Genomic DNA, 22,758 nt, shown 5'->3' with positions numbered 1-22,758 from the left:
GAGTGAACTAATACATTGCAGAGCTGTAGCCCACAGAGGGAGGACATCTGTGAACAGTTCCGGCACGGCACTTCATTCACACATAATCATTACAACACAGTGTTGACAGTGGAATTGTCCAGAGAATGCAGATAGGGCTCCCCTCAGTCTATTATTGACAGACACTTACTGTCATAGATCCTCAGCAACCCTCTTCCAGCACACACTGACAACATGGCTGTAGCTTAGCACATTCAATCCCTGGGACCTCCATGGTGCCCCTGCTTGACAGAGGCACAACTCACTAGCCTCACATGTTGTCTTCTGTGACCTACTTTACAGTGGCACAGTAGCCTACTGTACTGGGGATGCAGATGCCAAGCACACTCTGGCTGAGCTGTCATTCCCTGGGGCAACAAGCCTAGTATTGACCTCTACACCCATATGTTCAATTGTCAGATGCACAATATTTGTTGTGCTGTTCTACTGTTTTCAGGTCTTTATTGCCATAGCATTCCCTGTTCCTATGACCAACTTGTGTATCTGTGGAAGATGTTTGCATATGATGGCAATCCACTATATCACTTATGTCTCTGTAGTCATTTACTGTGTGCACTGGGCAGATTGCTGTGTTGTGGTTGGTTCCTGGACTGACACGTACAAATGCCAGATATTTGTGGCCAACTGCTAAACGGAGATATGGCCTAAGTGTGTGAGCATGCCCAGTTCAGCCTTTCCATGGCATGTTGTCTGACATATGCCTCATTTATCAAAGTGTGCGAGCATGCCCAGTGTGAGCTTTCCATATGTTGCACTCTGAAGTCCACCACATATTTGGGTGTGTGTGAACTTCAACAATATCTCACGTTTATGGTTGTGTGTTGGGTGTCATGTTGTGTACTAACTGGACAACTGCTTCATGTCTGCCACAACAGGGATTATACTGTGCCTGCAGGGATTGCATGGGATACTTTGCAGACAGTTCTCAACATACTTTCATAATGACCTAACACTGTAGTACCGTATAGTGTACTGGTTCAGTACTTTCACTGTGGTGGACAGTATCCTGGGCTTTAGTCCTATGACTGCTTGACATCTTCATAGTGAGCACAACAGACTGTGTAGGGGCCAGTTGTGCACATATGACCATGTTGCATTATGTTCAGATATAGACTACCTACACCAGGCTCGTCCAACATTGCTAGTGTATTCCACAACATGGGTGGACATTGGCAAACACTAGAGATGTTCCCTAGGCCATTTCTGATGCTAGTCACAGGGTGTGTTTGTCCTTCGACACACATTGTAACTGGAGTTTGCCATGACATATGTCATGGTTAGTATACTGTGCCTCCGTCTACCTCTGACATAACAGTGATACCCAGGGTTAGCCTACCATCTCCCATCCACTCATCAGGATTCCTCTTGAGGGGTGTTGATAAGTGACTCTCTGGCTGACCTGTACCAGGAGTTTACTGAAGAGTGGGGGTGCCTTCTGTGTTATTGATCATTCTGTACAGCTTGTCCTATGTATGTCAGTGCTGGGGTTCAGGTCTCTCATGTGCATAGCTCACTGCCATTCAGATTGTACAAGGTGCAGCATGTTCATTGATTCCAGGTTGGACATGGCTTCATACATCAGGCACAGCTTGCCTGTAGCTGGGCAGTATGGCAGTGTGTGGGGCTGCAGTTTGTTTACTCAGGCAACACATGGCATCTGTTCATGCTCTTTGCTACTCCTGGTGGGGTACTGTTGTGGACTTTACAGTTGATGGAGGTGTCTGCTGAGGTATATCCCACAGGGGCTATTGTAGTCAATTGTGATGCTGATGGAGGATGACTGCAGAGCCACAGTGACATCCCCTTATCTACATCTGCCAACCTTCATGTTTGGGTGGGTATATAGTTTATGTTTCTGCGAACACTACAGCCACATGTTTGTCCAGTGCAGGATATCTATCACCTTTTGTATCCAGGTCTCACATTACATGTTAAGTACGTCATGGGTTAACACCTGTGTGGTAATTTGTGGGCACTTACTGTATATCCATGGTGGTTGTCTATACACAGTTCTGCAATTAGCTTGCTGACATGGCTATGGCTCCAGTTGTCTGTTTGTAGGTGGCCCTTTTGTGGGTTGCTTGTGTCAGCTGGGGGTCAGATATGGTGGGCTGTTTGTACCCCTCTGCATATATGTTCAGTCACAGTCCTTCCATGTTGGCCTATACCTATGGGACATATATACAGAACGGGGGGGGGGGGGCAGGACCAGGCCTTGTGGGATGCCACTCATATCTGCTTTGTAGTCTGACATGGATGCGGCATGTCTGACCATGTCAGTTCTGTCCTTGGTCTGGTTTGCAACCCCTCTACTGACATTGGGGTATATATTTAAGCTGGTGAACATATCCATACTGAACTCATACGGTATTGTCTAGAAACATGTGCACGGTCCAGCTACGCTGTGTGGACCACATTGTCCTCATCAATGACCTTAATGACTGCTTCAAATGGGTCAAACATGTTTAGAGGCAGGATCTGCAGTTACGACAGCCACACTGTGTAGGGTCCAGTATCAGTAGGTCCACAATAGCCTTCTGTCTGCGGTACATACTGATCCTTTCCATAGCTGTGCAGACCAAGCTTGTCAGGATCCTGGGGTGGTAGTTTGCAGTATCCATTCAGGCAACACCTTTGTTGTGATGGACCACTGTTGTTGTACACTGCTCTTTGGGTACATATCCTGTGGTAAGGCTGTCATTGGGCAGTAGTGTGATTTGGCATTCCATTATTCTTGGAGTCCATGTTGGCCTCAGCACAGGACACCATCACATACTTTTGCTGCTGTTTGTTTTGCTTTGCAGATGATGGCTGTTACCTCAGCATCTGCAATGTCAGGGGACCAGCAGTCTGCTGGGATAGATATTTTGCACTTGGGGGGGGGGGGTTTGCACTGCACCTGTCAGGTTGTATGTTAGCAATATGTGTGTGTGTTTGGTATGTTGTTTGTAATATCTGTGTGATTCGGAGCATATCTGTGGATGCCCAACATGATTCCTACCATCAGTTAGGTAAGCCTTGTGATTATCCTTAGTGTCCTGTACATTTTGTGTCTTCATAGGTTCATGGGTTCATACTAGGCTATCCGCCCTAGGGCATTAGTAAGCCTAGCCAGAGTGTGTGTGTGTGTCTTTCACCACCCCTTGCTATGTTTCTATTATGGCCATTTATGAATGTCTTCACTGTGCCTCTGTCTGGTCGTGACACAGTGAAGACCCCCAGTATACATGTACAATCATCCATCCACTTGGCAATATTCCTGTTGAGGGGTGTCAGTGAGGGGCTCTGCCTAACATGGATTGGGATCCTGTTTCTGGGTGTGGGGAGCCTCTGGGTTATGTATCTGTCCCTCCAGCGCATCTTATTTCATTATGTGTTGAGGCTGACATCTGTCACTCTCACAGCTCCAATGGCTTTGATTTCCTGTGGTGGAGCATGTCCATTACTCCTGTGTTGGGCATGGCCTTGTACAACAGACATACAATGCCTTTGTGTAGGCAGTCTGTGACTGCATTCAGCTGGGGTGTCTACAGCCAGGCAGCATATGATATATATTTCACACCCTTTATCCTCTTGGTGGGGTAACTATGAGGTCTTCCGAACCACTGCAGGTGTCACGTATGGTACATCCCATATGAGTCATTGTACTAGATTATGGGTCTGATAAGGGAACAGTACAGTGGCACAGTGACCTCTGTTGATGTAGATGTAAATCCTTTCATGATACGGTGTCCAATATCGACAATCTTCCTAGCCACATTGGCATTGTGAGTGTCACATGACAGATTCCTGTCGACCTGTGTCCCTAGGTCCCTGATTACTCCTTGCATACATAATGGTTTGCCACCTATGTGGTAATTTGTGTGTACCTTGTCTGGTATTTGGTGGGACATTCATACTGTCCAGTGTCTTCGGGATGTCTGGGTGGAGTTTTTGTGTGTGAGAGTGTGGTCTGTCGCATGCTACAGACTGTACAGCAGTTTGGACTACACTTAGGTGCACATGGGTGGTCTCCACTGCTTTGTGCATTGTCACTTACCTGGCCATATTGGTGTCTGTGCTGCATATGGATACTCCCCCTACTTTGATGTTTTGGTGCAGGTGTTGAGGCCATAACACATGATATGTGGTATAACCTAGTAGTGCTGGTGTGCTATCACTAGGCTTGCAACAGACTTCTGTCACTGCACAGACATCAATGTTCTCCATAATGGGAAGTGCCTCAGGGGCATGCATATTGCAGTTTACACATCTGGCATTGGTCAGCATTACCCTTATGTTTCCTACCACTTATGTTTTCTAGGGTGGTGGGTAGTCTTTTTGGCCTTGCCTACATACGGCTCTATGGAGGTGGCAAAGGCCTTATCCAGTATCCAGATGCACAGGGGTAACAGGTGCAAGCCATCCCTGGAACAGCAGCATGGCTTGTCATGCTTGACATCTCAAGCAGACAGACATTAGACCCTCTTGGACTGACAGCTGTAACTGTGCCAGCTGTTAAACATGATCATTCTGTGTTTGTACTGTGGCATCATTCTTGGTGAGGGTTGGATGCTGCACACAGCCAGTGTCATACCAGCCTGGGGTACATACTCAGAGGGATCATCCATGTCTCTTTACATGTAGACCAGGAAGGTACATCTCAGGTCATTCATACCAGCATGGACATTGAGTGCATCATATTTCTGCTTGCTTTGGGGTGACCTGTGTACTTGTGTTATGTGGCATTTTGTGGCAGCCTACAGGCAGCTTACTCTACCCTTTCCCTTGTTCAGTCTGGTGAGTGGGACAGCAGTGTGTCTGCCTATACAGACACCTATTACAACTGTATCAGGCATGTTGTTTCTCCTTCTGGCCTGTGGCTGTCTGGCACACCAGCTTTGTGTACTATTCGTTGCATGTGCTATGTTTGGAGGTTGTGGTTGCTTGTGATCTGCTTTGGAGGCTTCTGTTTGTGTGGTGTGTTTGTAATTAGGGCATCCGGGAATATTTTTCTGTGTTTATGTGTTTTGTTTACAGTTGTGGTAGGTCTATGTGGGACTGGGTTTGTGGTGTATGTGGTCACCTTCTCCTCCTGACTAGTTTTGACAGTACTGAGTTGGTGGAGCTCAACCTCTGGTTTGGATACATGGTTGCATCTATCACATATATTTGTATTTATTTGGGGGTGTTGTGGTTGTCTGTGTACTTGGGACAGGTGTCACATTGCCTCTGGATTCACAGATTCTACTTGTTGTGGCTGGACTTAGTGGATTGTATGTGTGGACATATGTTATTGTCATACTACTGGTCAGTGATCACTTCCCTTTTTATGTTTGCTCTATCATGTGGTAGCTTCCTCATTCTCTTGCATGGTTTGGTAATGGCTGGAGTCCAGCATGCCAGATGCCTGCGTGCATGGCATTGTGTGTTGTTATTTGTGATTGCATACTCCAAGCATTCCTGGCTGTGTTCATGGAATGCCTGTATAACATGTTCTGTGGTGTGTCCCATATTCTGCACTTGCACAGGGCCTTTTGTGGATTCAACATCAGTTTGGAGGGCTGCAACCTATGCTTTACACATGTTTTTCACTGTGGTATTCTGGCCAGGGACTGGGGTCGGATGTCTATATCCAGTGTGATTACTCTATGGTCTGGCCTTACCAGTGAGGGATACACTTCTCATCTTGCCATCCAGTACACATGTTGCTGATTATCACATCCAGTATGCTTATCCCTCTTGTGGGAGTGGTACGTTGTTCCTGGGAATTTCGGTTTATGGATTCTGGGAACTTTTCTCCTACTGTGTTGGTGCTAGTATAATGCTCCCAGTGTGTGTCTGGGTATTTTCAGTCAAGCAATATAATGTGGTTTGGGGGGATTGATATATTCATGTATTCCAACATAGGCCAGGTGCAGTTCCTGGTATTAGGACAGTGGTCTGCAGCAGGCTATATACTGGGAGGCGGTTTTAGCCATTGGTATTTGACCATGGCTAATCCATGCTGCTTCTTGTTGTGGTACCAACATGGGGGTGTGGTTATCCTTGACATTTATTGCTAGTCTCCCTCCTTTTGTAGCTTGTTCCATGTTTTGCGGCTGTACCGCACAGAATGAGGTGTGACCTGGTAGTGTTAGGGTGCTGATGTGAGCCTTGACCCAGTTCTCTAATACAGGACTGGTATCTACATTCTCCATACTGTGTGCGTTTACACTGCACACATCTTGCTGTTTATACTTCTGGCATTGGGTAGCATTACATCTAGGTTCCTATCCCTTGTGGTACCTATGAAGGTGGGTTTGTGTTTTGATGACTTACCTATTCAGGGCATGCTGTGGGTACTGACAGCCTTTGCCAGTATCCATGGGGCATGGAATGATAGGTGCACGCCACCCCTAGCAGGTGGTGCATCATGTCATGCTCCGCATGTCTTCCCAGCCTGAAACACATTGGCTCCCCTTTGACTAACTGCATTACTTCAGCCAGTTATTGCACTTGATCATCCCATCGTCATTTTGTGGCTTCATGCTTGGTGAGGGTGGATGTTAGTCAGGGTGCTCAGGTGTGCATATAGTACATGGTGTTACATTACTTAACACATGGCATTCATGCCTCAGGTGGTGCTGCAGGGCTGCCTCTGTCAGATGCATATTACACTTCCCTGTACATGTTTGTGAGCAGGTCATGTCATTTTAGGCATCCATGTTATTATTTGAGTGAGTCAGAGGGGTATCATTCCCAGGGTTCCTACTGAGCCAGTGTATGTGCTATGCATTGCCTCTTTGCCAAGGCCAGGGCATACTGGGCATGCCTCCTTCTGCCTACTGGGGCAGGCTCAGGTTGTTCCTCCTCCGAGTCACGCTCTGCCTGTGATGGCCTTGGCAATGGTGGGGGGCTGTTTGGCCCAGCTCTATGCTGGTCCTGCTGCAGCTGTTTTCGCAAGATCATATTATGTAGCATAGCACATACCATGACAATTTGGGTACATGTAGTTGGTGTGTACTGCAAGGCTCCACCAGATGTGTCCAGACACCGGAACCGTGACTTGAGCAGCCCAAACACACGCTCTATTACATTACGTGTTTGTGCATGTGCCTCATTATGGCGTTCCTGTTCAGGTGTGTGTGCGTTTCTGATGGGTGTCATCAGCCACGGCTCCAGTGCATAACCTGCATCCCCCACTAGGTGTCCGTGTTGGATGTCCCCATTGGCAAATGTCTGGTACAGCTGCGTCAAATGCCAGATGTGGGAATCGTGGTAACTCCCAGGGCAGCCAGCACACACATTCATTATTATGCCCTTGGCATCACACACGACCTGGTAGTTGATGGAGGGGAAGCCCTTGTGGTTAATGTAGGCCCTACCCCGCTCACCGGCTGGTGCTTTGATGCATATGTGCATGCAGTCTATTGCACCCACTACCTCATGGTATTCCACTATTTGCTGGAAGAGACGCATATTGCTGGCCAACACCTCACGGGCATTGGGGAAATATACATGATCACCGACATGTGCTGACATGGCATCCAGGAACTGGTGCAGTACCCTGGAAGCTGATGCCTGTGATATCCCCATCATATTGCCAGTTGGTCTCTGGAAGGTACCTGTTGCTAGTATTCTTAGGCCAACACATACCTTGGTTTCCACTGGGATGGGTTCCCCTCTGTTGGTTCTGTGTGTGAGGCGTGGCCTGCACAGCTCAACAATTTGCTGCAGGAGCTCTCTGTCTACTCTATAGCACTCTACTATCTCCAGCTCATGTAACCTGTGGTAGGTGACCCTGGGCCTGTACACTCTTCTCCGTCTCCTCACTGTGGGTTGTCTGGCACCATCTGCATTGTCACCACCCTCAGCAAGTTGCCTATGTCTCATTATGACAGCTATGGCAGCCCCTAACATTTCTGCTCTGAGTGAAGCTTTTTCAGTTTTCACTTCTATTAGCTTACTCCTGTCTTGCAGTGTCTCTTCAGAGAAACATCCTGCACTACTGTTTGCAGAGTTTTAAGTGCTGGGCTGGGCTACTATTCTGCCAGTGTAAGCTTCTAATTGCTTTCACCTGCTAGCTTCAGCAGTTATCCCTGCTAGCTTCCTATTAATTCTGTTGCTTCCTTTTTCCTTTCTGTTTCCTCAGGGGGGAGCAACGTGCATACCAGCAGAAACACGCCCACAGTGGCTTACACGTGCGCACACGTGCTTACACGGTTCAGAATCTACTTATTTGGGTTAAAACGCGTGCACACCCACGCAAACACTGTTACACGTCTGCCAACAGCCTCCAACATGCTCAGCCTGCCCTACATGCGCGCACACTAGCGCAAACAGTGTTAAACATCTCCCAACACACTCCCACATGCTCAGTCTGCCTTACACGCACGCACACTGCCCTACTCGCGCTTCATGGCGCGCACATGTGTGCATGCACACCCAGCAAGAAACTTTGGTGTAAGTAACAGGGTACACCTTCCATTTCTTGACTTTCCCTGACTTATCTAGTGGCACACCTCTTTCCATGATCTGTGTCTGTCATCTGTCATGTTACACTGACCTCCAATGAACTGAATTTATTTCTACCATTCCCCCCTGTGATGTCACCTATCTCCTACTCTATTCCTCCCCCTTATGTATCTCTTACACTACTCAGACTGCGCTCATTTGCTATGTGATTGTGAGATTCACTATCCTAACCATCATTTGCATGAGATTGCCTACTAATGCTTAGTTACATGTCTTAGACTCAGCTTCCCCCCTTAGCAACCACTACACGGTGGCCATGTTGTTTTTGGTCTGTTGGTCCCTGCATTGTCATTCCATGTATTGCATGAAACCCACATTTGTAGGTTTATAACCTTCTTTTTTATGGTTTTATACAGCGCAGCCCGTTTGCGCGGGGCTGCACTGGGTTTAAACATCGCTGAAAAAAAAATTATATTTTTAATATTTTTGCATTGGGTTACCTTGCCAATGGCCACATATTTGGCCATTGGCATGCTGCCTGAGACATATGCACCCTTTATTTGGAGCTGACATGGCTCCTTTGTGGAATTTGCAGAAACGTACTCAGTTGTCAACTGAGTACATTTCTGCAGCTAAAACGTCTCTTACACGGACTGGTTTCTGCTTTGTGGATCGCTAATATACCTCATTTGCATACCTTTTGTCTGCAAGTGAGGTATTTAGCATGTCCACGCCCAGTCCGTGTAAGAGACATTTTAGCTGGTCTCTTACACAGAGTTTAGGGCTGTTCCTGGATCGCGAGGCTTGCATGGAGTGTTACACGTCCCTTACACTCCGTGCAAGCCTTCGTGAATCCTGCCCATTATTTCCTAACCCCACTGTAGTGCGACCTTGGAGTTGGTATATTTTATTACGGGGGGGGTGTGGGGATGGAGCCCCCCACATGGGGGGTGTGGGGGGGCTTGCCCCCTACATAAACATAGTAAACAGTGTCTGGGATGTTATTTGTAGTTGCTTTATAGTTTTCGATGATTTGAGATTCGATGATATGAGTTTTCGATGAAATGAGTTTTTGACGATTTGGTCTCGATGATTTGCAATTCGATGAAATGGTAATTCGATGATTTCAAGTGGAACCCATAGTCCATGTGGGTGCAAATGATCTGAGATGTACCTCACTGGATTATGTGAAGAGAGACATGATGGAACTCTCTGAATTAATGTCCCAGGTGGGTATGAATCTAGCCTTGAGTAGCATCTTACCTTCACCAATGATGATGACACAGTACCAGCAAAAAATGATTGACTTCAACAGTTGGCTTAGTTTCTGGTGTCACAACAAGGGGATCCAATATCTGTCATCCTGAGAGACATAGGTTCATAGGTTGGTACTAGGCTATCAGCACTAGGGCCTATGCAAGCCTAGCCATAACAATTCCCTGGATATTTCTTCCCACAATATTTACTTCTCCAGGCCCCTGTCTAGCAGGGCGACTGACATGATCCCCAGGGTGAATTTCCTATCTCCCATCAAGTCATCAAGGTTCCTTTTGAAGAGGGACAATGAGGTGCTCTGCTTGATATGTATGGTCAATCTATTCCAGAGTATGGGGAGTCTCTGGGTCAGGAACCTATCCCTCCAGCATGTTTTGTTCATTGTGATGACAAGGTTTAGATCCCTGGAGCATGTGGCTCTGAGGGATTTGGATTTCTTTAAGTGGAGCATGTCCAACAGCTCAGGGTTTGTCATGGCCTTGTATGTTAAGCAGAGATCGCCTCTGAGTAGACGATATGCCACAGAGTATAGCTGGAGTTTTTTTAGACGGTCAGTATATGGCATCTGCTTTAGGCCTGTGATTTTTTTAGTGAGGTATTTATGTGGCCTTTCCAGCTGTTGCAGATGTCTTGTGAGGTACATACCAAATAGGGCATTATACTCTATAATGGGTCTAATGAGTGATGAGTACAGTGGAACAATGACCTCCTTTTTTCTGGATGAAAAGCCCTTAGTGATGAGGTGTGTCACATAGAAGGATTCCTGACTGTTGTAGCAATGTGGTTATCGAACGTGAGACCACTGTCCACCTCTGTCCCTAAGTCTCTCATCACACTTTTGATGTTTAGTGTCCTGCCACCTATGTGGTAATTCATGGGTACATGTTTTTTTCCAAAGGGGATAACTATACATTTCTTGGCATTAAGCTTGAGCCCATGGCTCTGGCACCAGGCATCTGTTTCAGTAAGGCCCTTTTGTAGAATATCCACATCATTTGGGGATTCAATAATGGCTTCCAGTTTGCAGTCATCTGCAAACTTTGATAGCCAGAGTCCCTTAGTGTTGGACTGTACTTCAGAAAAGTAGATGCCAAACAAGAGTGGTCCCAGGACTGAACTTGTCTGGAGCTGGATTTGGAGTCGGCTACTTTTACTGTCTAGGTTCTGTCAGTAAGCCAGTTAGCAACCCATCGGGTGACGTAGGGATTTATGCCCATCTTAGTCTATGATTCCAGAGTGGGGGATGATGCCAAAGGCCTTGGCAAGGTCTAGATAGGCTGTGTGGACTGCCTTACCCTCGTCCACAGCCCTGGAGACTGATTCGAAGAAGTCAATCAGATTCAGGAGACAAGATCGGCCCTTCACAAACCCAAACTGGGTGGGGTCCAGTGTTTGAAGGTTGCCAATGTCTTTGTTTATAAGTTCCATGATAATGCGTTCCATGCCCTTGCAAATCAGGCTTGTCAGACTGATGGGATGGTAGTTTCTGGGATCCAAGGTGGATCCTCCCTTGTGGAGCAGGATAACTGTAGCTGTGCGCCACTCAGTGGGCACGAAGCCTGAGGTGAGGCTATGATTAAACATGACACTGAGGTGAGGTGCCAGTTCATTTTGTAGTTCATGTAGTACACAGCCTGGGATGTCATCTGGTCCCATGAATGCTGTATTCTTAGCTTTGGAGAGTGTGGTTTCTACCTGTGTGGCCATGATTATCGGAATTTGGCAATCTTTTGGTATTGAGATGGGCACTTTAGGGGGTGAAGTCGGCACTAAATCGATCTGCCAGGATATTGGCAATATCCTTGGGATCAGTATATTTAATGCCATTCTGTTGTAACTCAGAGCAGATCTGGGCATTGCCATTTAGATTCTTGACATAACTATAGAATGCCTTGTGGTTGTCTTTGGAATCTTTGGAAATTTTATTTTCGTAACTAGCTTTTGAGGATTTTATGAGGGATCTCAGCTTCTTACTGAGGCTGGTGAGGGAGTTTTTTGCATCCTGGGATTTTCCTCTTTTTTGTAACAGTTTCTTCCTTCTGTTGTATAGTTTGTTTATAGCAGGGGACCACCAGATTGTGTTCCTTTTTTTGGAGAAGAGCATCTTGGTTCTATTTGGGATGGCACGATTCATGCACGAGTGGATGTGCTCGTACAGTGCCTTAGGTAGGATTCTGCAGTTGAACTTCTAGATCCTGTCTGCATGGGTGTTGTGAAGTTTGTCACTTTTGACTTCAGTAGCTTGAAGTTGGCTTTGGAGATGTTTTTAAGGAGGTTTCCTTACTGAGGGGTGGGGGTGTGATGTGGATGTCAAGGGTGATTTGCTTATGGTCAGACCTGACCAATGAGGGGGTGACCACTGGTGTGGAGCATCTATCTCCCATGTTGGTAATGACCAGGTCTAGGATATTGGAGCCCCTGGTGGGAAAATGGATTATTTGATCAAGGGCGTTGGAATTTATGAATTCCAAGAACCGTTGGGAAAAGGAGTTGGTACCTGAGTAGTTTTCTCAATTAATGGCAGGGTAGTTGAAATCACCCAGTATTAGGGTGTTTGGTTGTATCTTAATATTTTCCAGTATGTTTAGAAAGGTGTAGTGAGAATCTTGGGGCATGGTTGGGGATCTGTAGCAAGCTACAATTTGGATTGCAGTCTTACCTAGTGTTAGTTGCACCTGGAGAATTTCAGATGCATTGTGTTGGGCAACTAGCCTGGAGGTGTGAATATCCTTGGTGAATATGGACACTCCTCCACCTTTAGTGTTTCGGTCTTGGTTTTGTGGCCGAAAAGTGTGATAAGAATTGTAGCCTGGTATTGCAGGGGTGCTCTCTGGAGCCTTGAACCAGGTCTCATTTACTGCACAGATATGGATGTTCTCCATTTTTAGGAGTGCCTCGAGAGAGTGCATTTTGAGGTTTAGACTTCTAGCATTGAGTAGCATTACCTTCATATTTTGCCTGCTTCTATCTGTTACAGTGGTGGTTTTATCCTTTGAACCTTGCCTAAAAAAGGCACTATAGGGGTGGCAAGAGCTTTAGCCAGTAACCTGAATCCCAGGGGTGACAGGTGCAGACCATCTCTGGCAAAGCATCGTGGTTTGTCGATCATGTCTCCCCAGGCAGACAAATACTGGATCCCCTTTGAATGACACCAGAAGCTTAGCCAATTGTTGAAGTCAATCATTTTGTCCTTATACTGTGGTATCATTCTGGGCGAAGGCAGGATGCTACTCAGGGCTAGGGTCATACCTGCCTGGGTCACATGATCCAAGAGCTCTTCCATATCTGTTTTCATGTAGTCTAGGGAGGTACGTCTCAAGTCATTCACTCCAGCATGGACAATGACAGAGTCGTATTTGTACTTGTTGTGGAGTGACTTGAGTGCATGCGTTATGTGGCGGATCCTGGCACCCGACAGGCAGCTGACTGTAATTTTCTCCTTGTTCAGTCTGGTGAGTGGGACATCAGTGTGCCTGACTATAGCCTCACCTATGACTAAAGTGTTGGGTACATTGTCTTGCCTTAGGGGCTGTTGTTGGCTGACACACTGGTGTTGTGAGCTATTTGTCACTTTGGTTGTGACTGGTGTTTGTTTGCGTTTCGGCTTTGGAGGTCCTTGTTGCTTGGGCAGGTAAATGTTAAGGGCCTCCGCATATGTGGGTTTAGTGTTGCTATGTTTGGGTGTTGATGGTGTGGGTTTTGAAGGGCTATGAGTTGCTTGAGGTGTGATGCAGGTGTTAACCTTCTCCTCTTGACTGTCTAGCACAATCTTGACCGGAGAGAGCTTTGCTTCCAGTCTGGCTATGTAAGTGCATCTCTCGCAGGTTGTAGTGCTGGGTGGTAGGAGGAGAGGATTGTCTGTGTACATGAGGCAATTGCTGCATTGCCCCAGTATGCCCAGCTTCACCAGGTGGACAGGAGAAATCACCATAAGCTGACCCTTGGACATGCCTGTTTAGGTGCTTTTATGTAAAGTTTAAGAGCTGTTTTCCCTTACCTTTGCAAGGTACTTTGCAATTATAGGCTGTTTAGTGCCTACAATTAATTTCTCCTTATTGACAAGGAGAGCTGAGTGCTTGTATCTGTTTCAGGCTTCCTAGTGCTTTTCAGCAGGTTCTAGAGCAAGTACTAGTCACAGGGGTTCCAATTTTACTGCTACTACTGAGAAACCAGCTAGTTCTAAGGGAAAATTTGAAGAGCAGACTTTCTGGCACTTGGAATAGTTTAACTGTAGCCTCGCAGTGCTGTACAATATGAAAAATGTGCAAACACACCGTTTTTAAGCCAGAAAGTTGAAAGGGATAGAAATCAGCACAAAAGGCTAATAAAATTGTAATTTCAGAGCTGGAAACCACTCCTCTAGTGTTAGATAGGCAGTACAATGCTCACCAGTCCCACTGGTTGGCAGTAGGACTTTCCTCTACCACAGCAAGGTCTGGATAGCTCTGAGCACAGAAAATAAAGTCCTGAGACAAGCAAAGCTTGGGATATGTACTCGCTAGAAAAGGTGGGAAATGAGCAAACAAGATAGTATTTTTTTTTTTTGTTGAAACAGGCTAAACAATGCAATAATACAGTACATAAACAGAGAAAAAGCTAACACACTTGAGTGTGTAGTCCTAGACAGTAAATGCAATTAAAACTCTACAAAATTAGCAATTTAAAACTTTTTTAAATGAAGCAAGGCAAGTGCACAACTGAAAAACGATTTAATGATCATGATCCACAAGCCACGATACTTTGCCAGAGATGGTTTGCACTTGTCACCACTTGGATTGTGGATACTGGCAAAAACGTTATCTATCCCGATAGTGCCGTTTTTAGGACATACAAATTTGTTAAACCCTCAAACATAATAAAAGTCACTCATGTACATAAAGGCACCACTGCTCAATAATAGGACTTAAATTAAAAATGCACTGCCTGGAAGCACTCCTCACCCTGAAGAATGCAGACATATGAGCAGTCATGGAAACATGATTCAGAACCATAGAAAGCATCTCAGCTATCAATGGCTAAATGCCTTTCTTGTATTTTGATCTGTCTCAGCTCAGGATTAAACAAAGGGAGAAGGTATCTCAGTGTTCATAAAGAGGAAGTACACTGCATGACTGGTACAACAACATGACTCCCTTGAGCTGCTCCATGCCCAACTAACCATAGGTGGGACCCCATATAATATTCTTGCTGGCTACAGATCCCCTAACATGAGTCTGGAATACCACACCTCTAACCTAAACCTACTGGAATCTCTTAATGTTCAGCCTAACACCATACTTATGGATGACTTCAACTACCTATCTGTAAACTGGAGGACTTAAATAACCCATAATTCACTTGCTCAGAGGTTTTTGTACTTGGTCAATGCAGCACTGTGGAGCAACTAGTTAGCTCCCCAATTAGAGGTACAAATATCCTAGACCTAGTACAGATGAACATGGGGGAATGTTGCTACCTCTCATTCGTACACCCCTCCTGGTAAGATCTGACCACAAAGCAATCACCTTTAGTATTAAAACTAACCTACAACCCCATCAAAGTCCAGACCTTTAGGAACTTTGCTAAGGCCAGTTACCTCAGACTAAGTGATAGCTTATTAAAGTTCCAAGCCCTCAGAATCCAGATGACACCGAGGCCTGCTCTAAGCTGTGCACAAAAGCAATGTACAACCATATTCATAGCTGCATAAAGGAGGCAGTACCTGTCCAAGTCAAACATATGATTACTGGCAAAAAGAAAACACACTGGTGGACCTTTAACAGAAATAAGCGATTCAACAAAAGGAAAAAAAAAAATTCTCTCCAAAGCTAAGAAGGAACAGAAAAAACAGTGCAAAAAAAAAATCTCACCAGTCTAAGCAAACAAATTAGAGAGCTGGTCAAATTTGCCAAAGCAAATAGTGTGAGGCAAACATAGCCTCCCAGGTAAAAGATAACCATAAGGCTTATTTAATTATGTTCATAACCTCAGGGGAAAAGCTCACAATGTGCCGAGTTAATCATGAATGGTGACACTTATACCCAGGCTGAAACTCTAGAAAACCTGCTGCCCAGCAAGTTCTGTTCAACCATTTCCCCCCATCACCTCCTACCACACCAAAGAATTACCAGCAGCCATCCCCATACTGGTCATTACAAGGAAACAGGTCCTTAGTGCACTTGCTAAAGCCAAAAACACAGCCTCTGTGGGTTTCAACAACATTCCAAGATGTTTCTTAAATAGCTTAAAATAGAATCTATCAGAGCCACTAGAAACTCCCTTTAACCACAGCCACCACACAGACTTTGCCTAGAGGAATGTAGGACTGCAACAGTTGTCACTCTGCACAAGGGGAGGGGACCATCAACTGACCTAAGGAACAACAGACCCAAAAGCTTTACCAGTCTTATCTGCAAGGCCATGGAAAGAATTATCATTGATCTGGTCAATAACAACATAGGAGCTCTCCAAAAACTCAACCAGACTGAATCTGATTTTGTCAAAGGGAGGTCTTGTTTGCCCAGTCTGGTGGTCATCTTCAAGTTACCAGGGCCATGGATGAGGGTAAAATGGCACACACCACTTATCTAGATCTGACCAAAGCTTTCAACACAATCACCAACTCGTTGATCATAGATAAACTTCCTGAGTTAAGCATAAACCCCTACATCATCCGATGGATAGTCAACTGGTTTACTGACAGGACACATGCTGTTCAGATAGGTGAATCCACCTCTGATAAGAAACCTGTTACTAGTGGTTTCCCAAAGGGCTCAGAGTTGGGACCCCTCCTGTTTGGTATATACTTCTGTGTAGTGAAGGCCAGTGTTGGGGCCTCTAGCTCACCAAGTTTGCTGATGACGATAAGCTGGGAGCAATCAATGAATCCCCAAATGATATTGATATCCTACAAAAATGCCTAAAATGAGAAACAACAGGTACCATAACCAAGGTCTGGGACTAAATGTTAAAAAAATGAGTAATCATACCCTTCAGTAAATCAGATAACCCTATAAAATATGGGTTACATGTTAAAAGATCAAACATTTGAAACATCGAACTGCATATGGTCGAAACTATATGGTTGATGTTTCAAAACATTGATCTTTTAACATGTCTAAAAGTAAAAGAAAGAAATTTGCTAGACGACTGTAATGCAGGGGGGCAAGCCCCTACTTAAATATACCAAATCTGAGATCATGCTACACTAAGAATACAGCATGGAACGGGAAGTTTTCCTATTCCCTGCTGTAGCTTGATCTCAAGTTGGTATATTTAAGTAGGGGGTACAGGGGGGGCTTGCCCCCCTGCATTACAGTCTTCTAACAAATTTATTTCTTTTACTTTTAGACATGTCAAAAGATTGATGTTTTGAAACATCGACCATATGGTCTCGACCATATGCAGTTCGATGTTTCAAACGTTCGATCTTCTAACATGTAACCAAATTATGATATTAATAGCACACCCCTAAAAGTAGTCCCAGTGGTGAGGGAACTAGGAATACAGATAGATAGTTACCTAAACTTTGGCCACCAGGTAGCTGCAGTACTGAGGAAACCCTTCTGTGTGGCTCAACTTATAAGTAAAGGGATGACATCAAGATCAAAGGATGTCATAGTGCCATTGTACTCAGCCCTCATCAGGTCCATAATCGAGTACAATGCTCACTTTTACATGTACCTGATCAGGCACTTACACCAACTAGAGTGACCCCAGAGGTTTCTCACTAAAAATATGCAAAGCATAAGACACATGTCTTATGCAGACCAACTAAAGGCCCAAATCCTTTACTCTGTCTCATATTGTTTATTGAGAAGGGATTTATGCCTGACCTAAAAGGCATTCCCTTATCCAGCCCTGATGAAAATGTTGCATATTCGCAAGAAAACTTATACAAGGGTTATGAGTTCCATGGAAATTAACCTTATTTGTGTCTGTAACAGGACTTGCTGGAGAGACATAGGTTCATAGGTTCATAGGTTCATACTAGGCTATCTACCCGAGGGCATTTACAAGCCTAGCCCATAGTTTTGTGGCTTACGCCACCCCTTTAGTATGGGGAACTATACCCATTATTTTGCTGTGCCTCTGTTGAGCAGTGACACTGAGGTAATCCCTGGGGTATATCTGCAATCTCCCATCCATTGGTCAAGATTTATCTTGAACAAGGCCAGCGAGGTGCTCTGCCTCACATATACCGGGATTTTATTCCACAGCATAGGGAGTCTTTGGGTGATGAATCTATCCCTCCAGCATGTCCTATTAATAGCCGTGTCGAGGTTTAAGTCTTCCGCCCTTGTGACTCTGACAGATCTAGATTTTTTGAGGTGAAGCATATTCATCAAATCTGGGTTTGACATGGCCTTGTATATTAGGCAAAGGTCACCTCTGTGCAAGCGGTATACGACTGAATAGAGCTGGAGTTCTTTCAGTCGGGCAGCATAGGACAGATGTTTGAGACCCTTTATCCTTTTGGTGAGGAACTTTTGTGGCCTCTCCAGCTGCTGCAAGTGTCGGGTCAGATACATTCCGAATGGGGCATTGTACTCAATCATTGGTCTGATGAGTGATGAGTATAGGGAGACTATGACCTCCCTTGATCTAGATGAGAATCCCTTCATGATAAGGTGGGCAATGTAGAAGGTCTTCCTAACTACTTTAGCTACATGGGTGTCGAATGACAGACTACTATCAACCTGGGTCCCCAGGTCCCTGATAACTTCTTCTGTGCTCAGTGGATTGCCACCTATTTGGTAGCTAGGGTAACCTTGTTTTTCCGAAGGGTATGACTATGCATTTTTGGCATTTAACTTTAGGCCATGGCTCTGGCACCAGTTATCCGTTTCTGTGAGACCCTTCTGAAGGATATCTGTGTCAGATGTGTTTTCTACTATGGCACCCAGTTTGCAGTCATCTGCAAACTTTGTCAGCCATAACCCTCCTGTGTTTGCTTGTACTTGGAAAAGTAGATGCCAAACAAGAGTGGGCCCAGGACTGAGCCCTGTGGTACACCACTTGTGACAGGCTTTGAGTCTGACATGGCGCCAGCAACTCTGACCCTGTGGGTTCTGTCACTCAGCCAGTTTGCAACCCATCTTGTGATGTATGGGTTAACATTTAAGCTGATGAGTTTTTCAATGATACCCGAGTGGGGTATTGTATCGAAGGCCTTCGCCAGATCGAGGTAGGCTGTATGGACTGCCTTTCCCTCATCAATGGCTTTGGTGACTGTTTCAAAAAGTCAACCAAGTTTAGAAGGCATGATCTGCCTTTGACAAAGCCAAACTGGGATGGATCCAAAGTCTGCAAATTCCCTATGTCTTTATTTATGAGGTCCATTATGATCCTCTCCATGGCTTTGCAGATAAGGCTTGTCAAGCTAATGGGCGGTAATTTCCAGGGTCGGTGGAGGCACCGCCTTTGTGAAGTGGGACCACAGTTGCAGTGCGCCACTCCTGGGTACGTATCCAGAGGTAAGACTATGATTAAACAGCTGTCCTAGCTGTGGGTTTAATTCCTCGTTGAGTTCGTGGAGCACACAGCCGGGGACACCATCAGGTCCCATGGATGCTGTGTTTTTGCTTTGGAGAGAGCAGTTCTCACTTGGGCGTTGGAGATGTTTGGGGGCTGCAATCGCTTGGTATAGATATCTCTCCTTTTGGGGAGAAGTTTGCACTGAACCTGTCAGCCAGTATGTTGGCAATGTCTGTAGGATCAGTAATCTTCACATCATTTTGAACTAGTTCTGAGCATATCTGGGAGTTTCCTCCCAGGTTTCTAACATAGCTAAAGAAGGCCTTATGATTGTCTTTTGAGTCTTTAGCTATTTTTCTCTCAAAATTTGCTTTGGATGATTTTATGAGAGCTCTTAGTTTTTTACTTATAGTGATCAAGGGTGTCTTACCTTTTAAGGATTTTGCTCTATCTTGTAGTAGCTTCCTCCTTTTGTTGTAAAGTTTGTTTATGGCTGGGGTCCACCAGACTGGACGCTTGCCTTTGGTACAAAGAGTCTTTGTTTTGCTTGGGATTGCCTTATCCATGCAGTCCTGCAGGTGCTGGTAGAAGGCATTTGTAAGTGATTCAGTGGCTTGAGTACTGTTTTCTGCCGGCTCGGGGGCCTTAAAGGAGACCACACTAGTCTTTAGAAGTGTGAAGTCGGCTTTTGAGAAGTTCTTTACTGTGGTCTTTTTTATTTCAGGTGGGGGTGGGATGAGGACCTCCAGCGAGATTAGTTTGTGATCTGATCTCACCAGTGAGGGTATACTTCGGTGTTGAACATTGTGCTCCCATGTTCGTGATGATGAGATCAAGTATGTTTTCTCCTCTTGTGGGGATGGTGACTAGTTGTTCCATGGCATTTGAGTTTATGAATTCCAGGAACTTTTGGGCTAGGGTGTTTGGGCTTGAGTAGTGTTCCCAGTCTATATTAGGGTAATTGAAGTCACCTAGTATGATGGTGTTTGGTGATACATTTATCCCTCTAGTGTTTTCAGGAAGGCCATGTGAGGTTCCTGAGTTTGTGAGGGTGGCCTGTAACATGCTACAATTTGTAGAGCAGTCTTGCCTATGGTTAATTGCACCTGGATGGTCTCCGATGCATCGTGCGTTGCCACCAGTCTTGAGGTGTGGGTGTCTTTGATGAATATGGATACCCCACCTCCTTTCTTGGTATTGTCCGGATTTTGGGGCCGGAACGCATGATAAGAGGTAAAACCTGATAGTGCTGGGGTGCTCTCAGGAGCCTTGAACCAGGTTTCTGTCACTGCACAGACATCGATGTTCTCCATACTGAGAAGGGCCTCGAGTGCGTGCATTTTGAGATTTAGACTTCTGGCATTGAGCAGCATTACCCTTAGCTTTTTCCCTTTTGTGTTCTAGGGTGGTAGGTTTAGAATTTGAGCCTTGCCTAAAAAGGCACTATGGGGTGGCAAGAGCCTTTGCCAACATCCGGAATCCCAGCGGTGACAGGTGCAAGCCGTCCCTTGCGAAGCAGCGTGGCTTGTCCAGCATGTCATCCCAGGCAGACAGACATTGGATCCCCTTTGAATGACACCAGAGTTTAAGCCAATTGTTAAAGCTGATCATCTTATCTCTGTATTGTGGCATCATTCTTGGTGAAGGTAGGATACTGCTCAAGGTCAGGGTCATACCTGCCTGGGCTACATAATCAGAGAGCTCCTCAATGTCTCTTTTCATGTAGTCCAAGGAGGTGCGTCTCAGGTCGTTTACACCAGCGTGGACAATGACTGAGTCGTATTTGTACCTGCTGTTGAGAGACCTGAGTGCTTGCGTTATGTGGCGGATTCTAGCGCCCGACAGGCAGCTTACTGTGACCTTCTCCTTACTCAGTCTGGTGAGCGGGACGTCAGTGTGTCTGACTATGGAGTCACCAATGACTAGTGTGTCTGGCATTGTGTTTGGCCTTAAGGGCTGTGACTGTTTGACACTCTGACTGTGAGGTCTATGTGTTGCAGGTGTTGTGTTCTGAGGTGGTGGTTGTTTGGGTGTCTGCTTTGGTGGCCTCTGCTGTTTTGGTAGATTTTTGATCAGAGCCGAGTATGTCTTTGTGTGTTTATGTGTATGATTTGAGGTTGTGATGGTACTATGTGAGACTGGGTCTATAGTGTGTGTGGTAACCTTCTCCTCCTGACTGGTCTTGCCAGTCCTATGTTGAGAGAGCTCAGCCTCCAGTTTGGCCGTATAGTTGCATCTCTCGCATGTATTTGTGTTTTGTGGGAGGAGGAGAGGGTTGTCTGTGTACATGAGGCAATTGTAACATTGCCTCAATATTCCCAGGTTCACCAGCTGAGCAGGAGAGGACACTAGCAACTGATCCCTCGACATGCTAGAAGGACTAGACAAAAAACTTTAAAAGAGATTCCGGGGACGTGGGTGACCGAGAAATGGGGTTTGCCTTTTGGGGTGCTATCTATAAGAGTGCCGTATCAAGGTAATAAGTACTATAGGAGCAAGTGCTAGGTTTAACAGATAGAGAAAAGTCTACTTGGAGTCAAGTAGAGATGATCTTTTTAGGTATTAAAGTGCTAGTAACAGGGATGCTTAAAGGTAAGATTGAAAAGAATGCACTCTGCAGTGTGCACTAGAGAAGTTAGATATGAAAGTAGGTAACTTGAGTTTTACCTGTTTAAAAAGTTAAGGTTTAGTGGAGAGTTACTATTTTTAAAACAGTAAGATGGACTGAAAAGGGTGGTTACTTTTGTATTTTGGTGCTATGAAATACTGTAGGATGGCCAATAAATTTAAATAATTGAAGGGGTGGGATTTCAAAAGTGATGGTTTTGTGATTACTCACATAAGCCAGTGAAAGTAGAGAGAAATTAGATATATGGTCAGATTAACATAAGAGGCGGGCAACTAGAAAGACAGTGGTATTTAACAAGACAGCTTAAATGGGTGGGAGGGAGAGAAAAAATTCTGCCTGACTCAGAACAGAGAGAGCTGTGGTCTCTTTTGAAGTTTTAATATGCTGTTAGAACAGAATGCAAGCAAAACACAAGATAAAGAAAACAAACTACAGTATTCAAAATATAGAAAAGCTACCTCGTCTATGGAATAAACATCCCAGCTACGTAAAGCAAAGCCCATCCCTCATTCTTTTCATAAAGAATTTGGATAAATGGAAGGGGAACCATAAATTCACTCCTAGGGTATTGCCCATGTCTCTTATGAACAGAGGCAGTCTGTAAAATGACTCAGGGCTCCAACACCTAAAGACCCACTAACCTGATACTATCCCATCCCATATCTGGGGAATTAAGATATAATCTTGTCATATTCTGGGTATTATTGGCTAAGCTTGTAAAGGGTTTTGTGCCATTAGCCTGGTAATCACCTATGTACCTATCTATAAGGCAAAAATAGTGGAGAGTGTCACCATAAATTAGTTGATTTTTGGGAGTACTGGATATTATATTTGCTGGAACAGAGCAGAGAAAGGTTTAGACATCCACATATTTTGCTTTTCAGACATCTAACTCCACCATCCTATTGCCTGGAAGAGACACA

Source organism: Protopterus annectens, chromosome 1.part1 (assembly GCF_019279795.1).
Source record: "Protopterus annectens isolate FY-2018-M chromosome 1.part1, PAN1.0, whole genome shotgun sequence".
NCBI classification, from domain to species: domain Eukaryota; kingdom Metazoa; phylum Chordata; order Ceratodontiformes; family Protopteridae; genus Protopterus; species Protopterus annectens.
The sequence above is the reverse complement of the archived record's forward strand: the minus strand, read 5'-3'. Positions refer to the sequence as shown.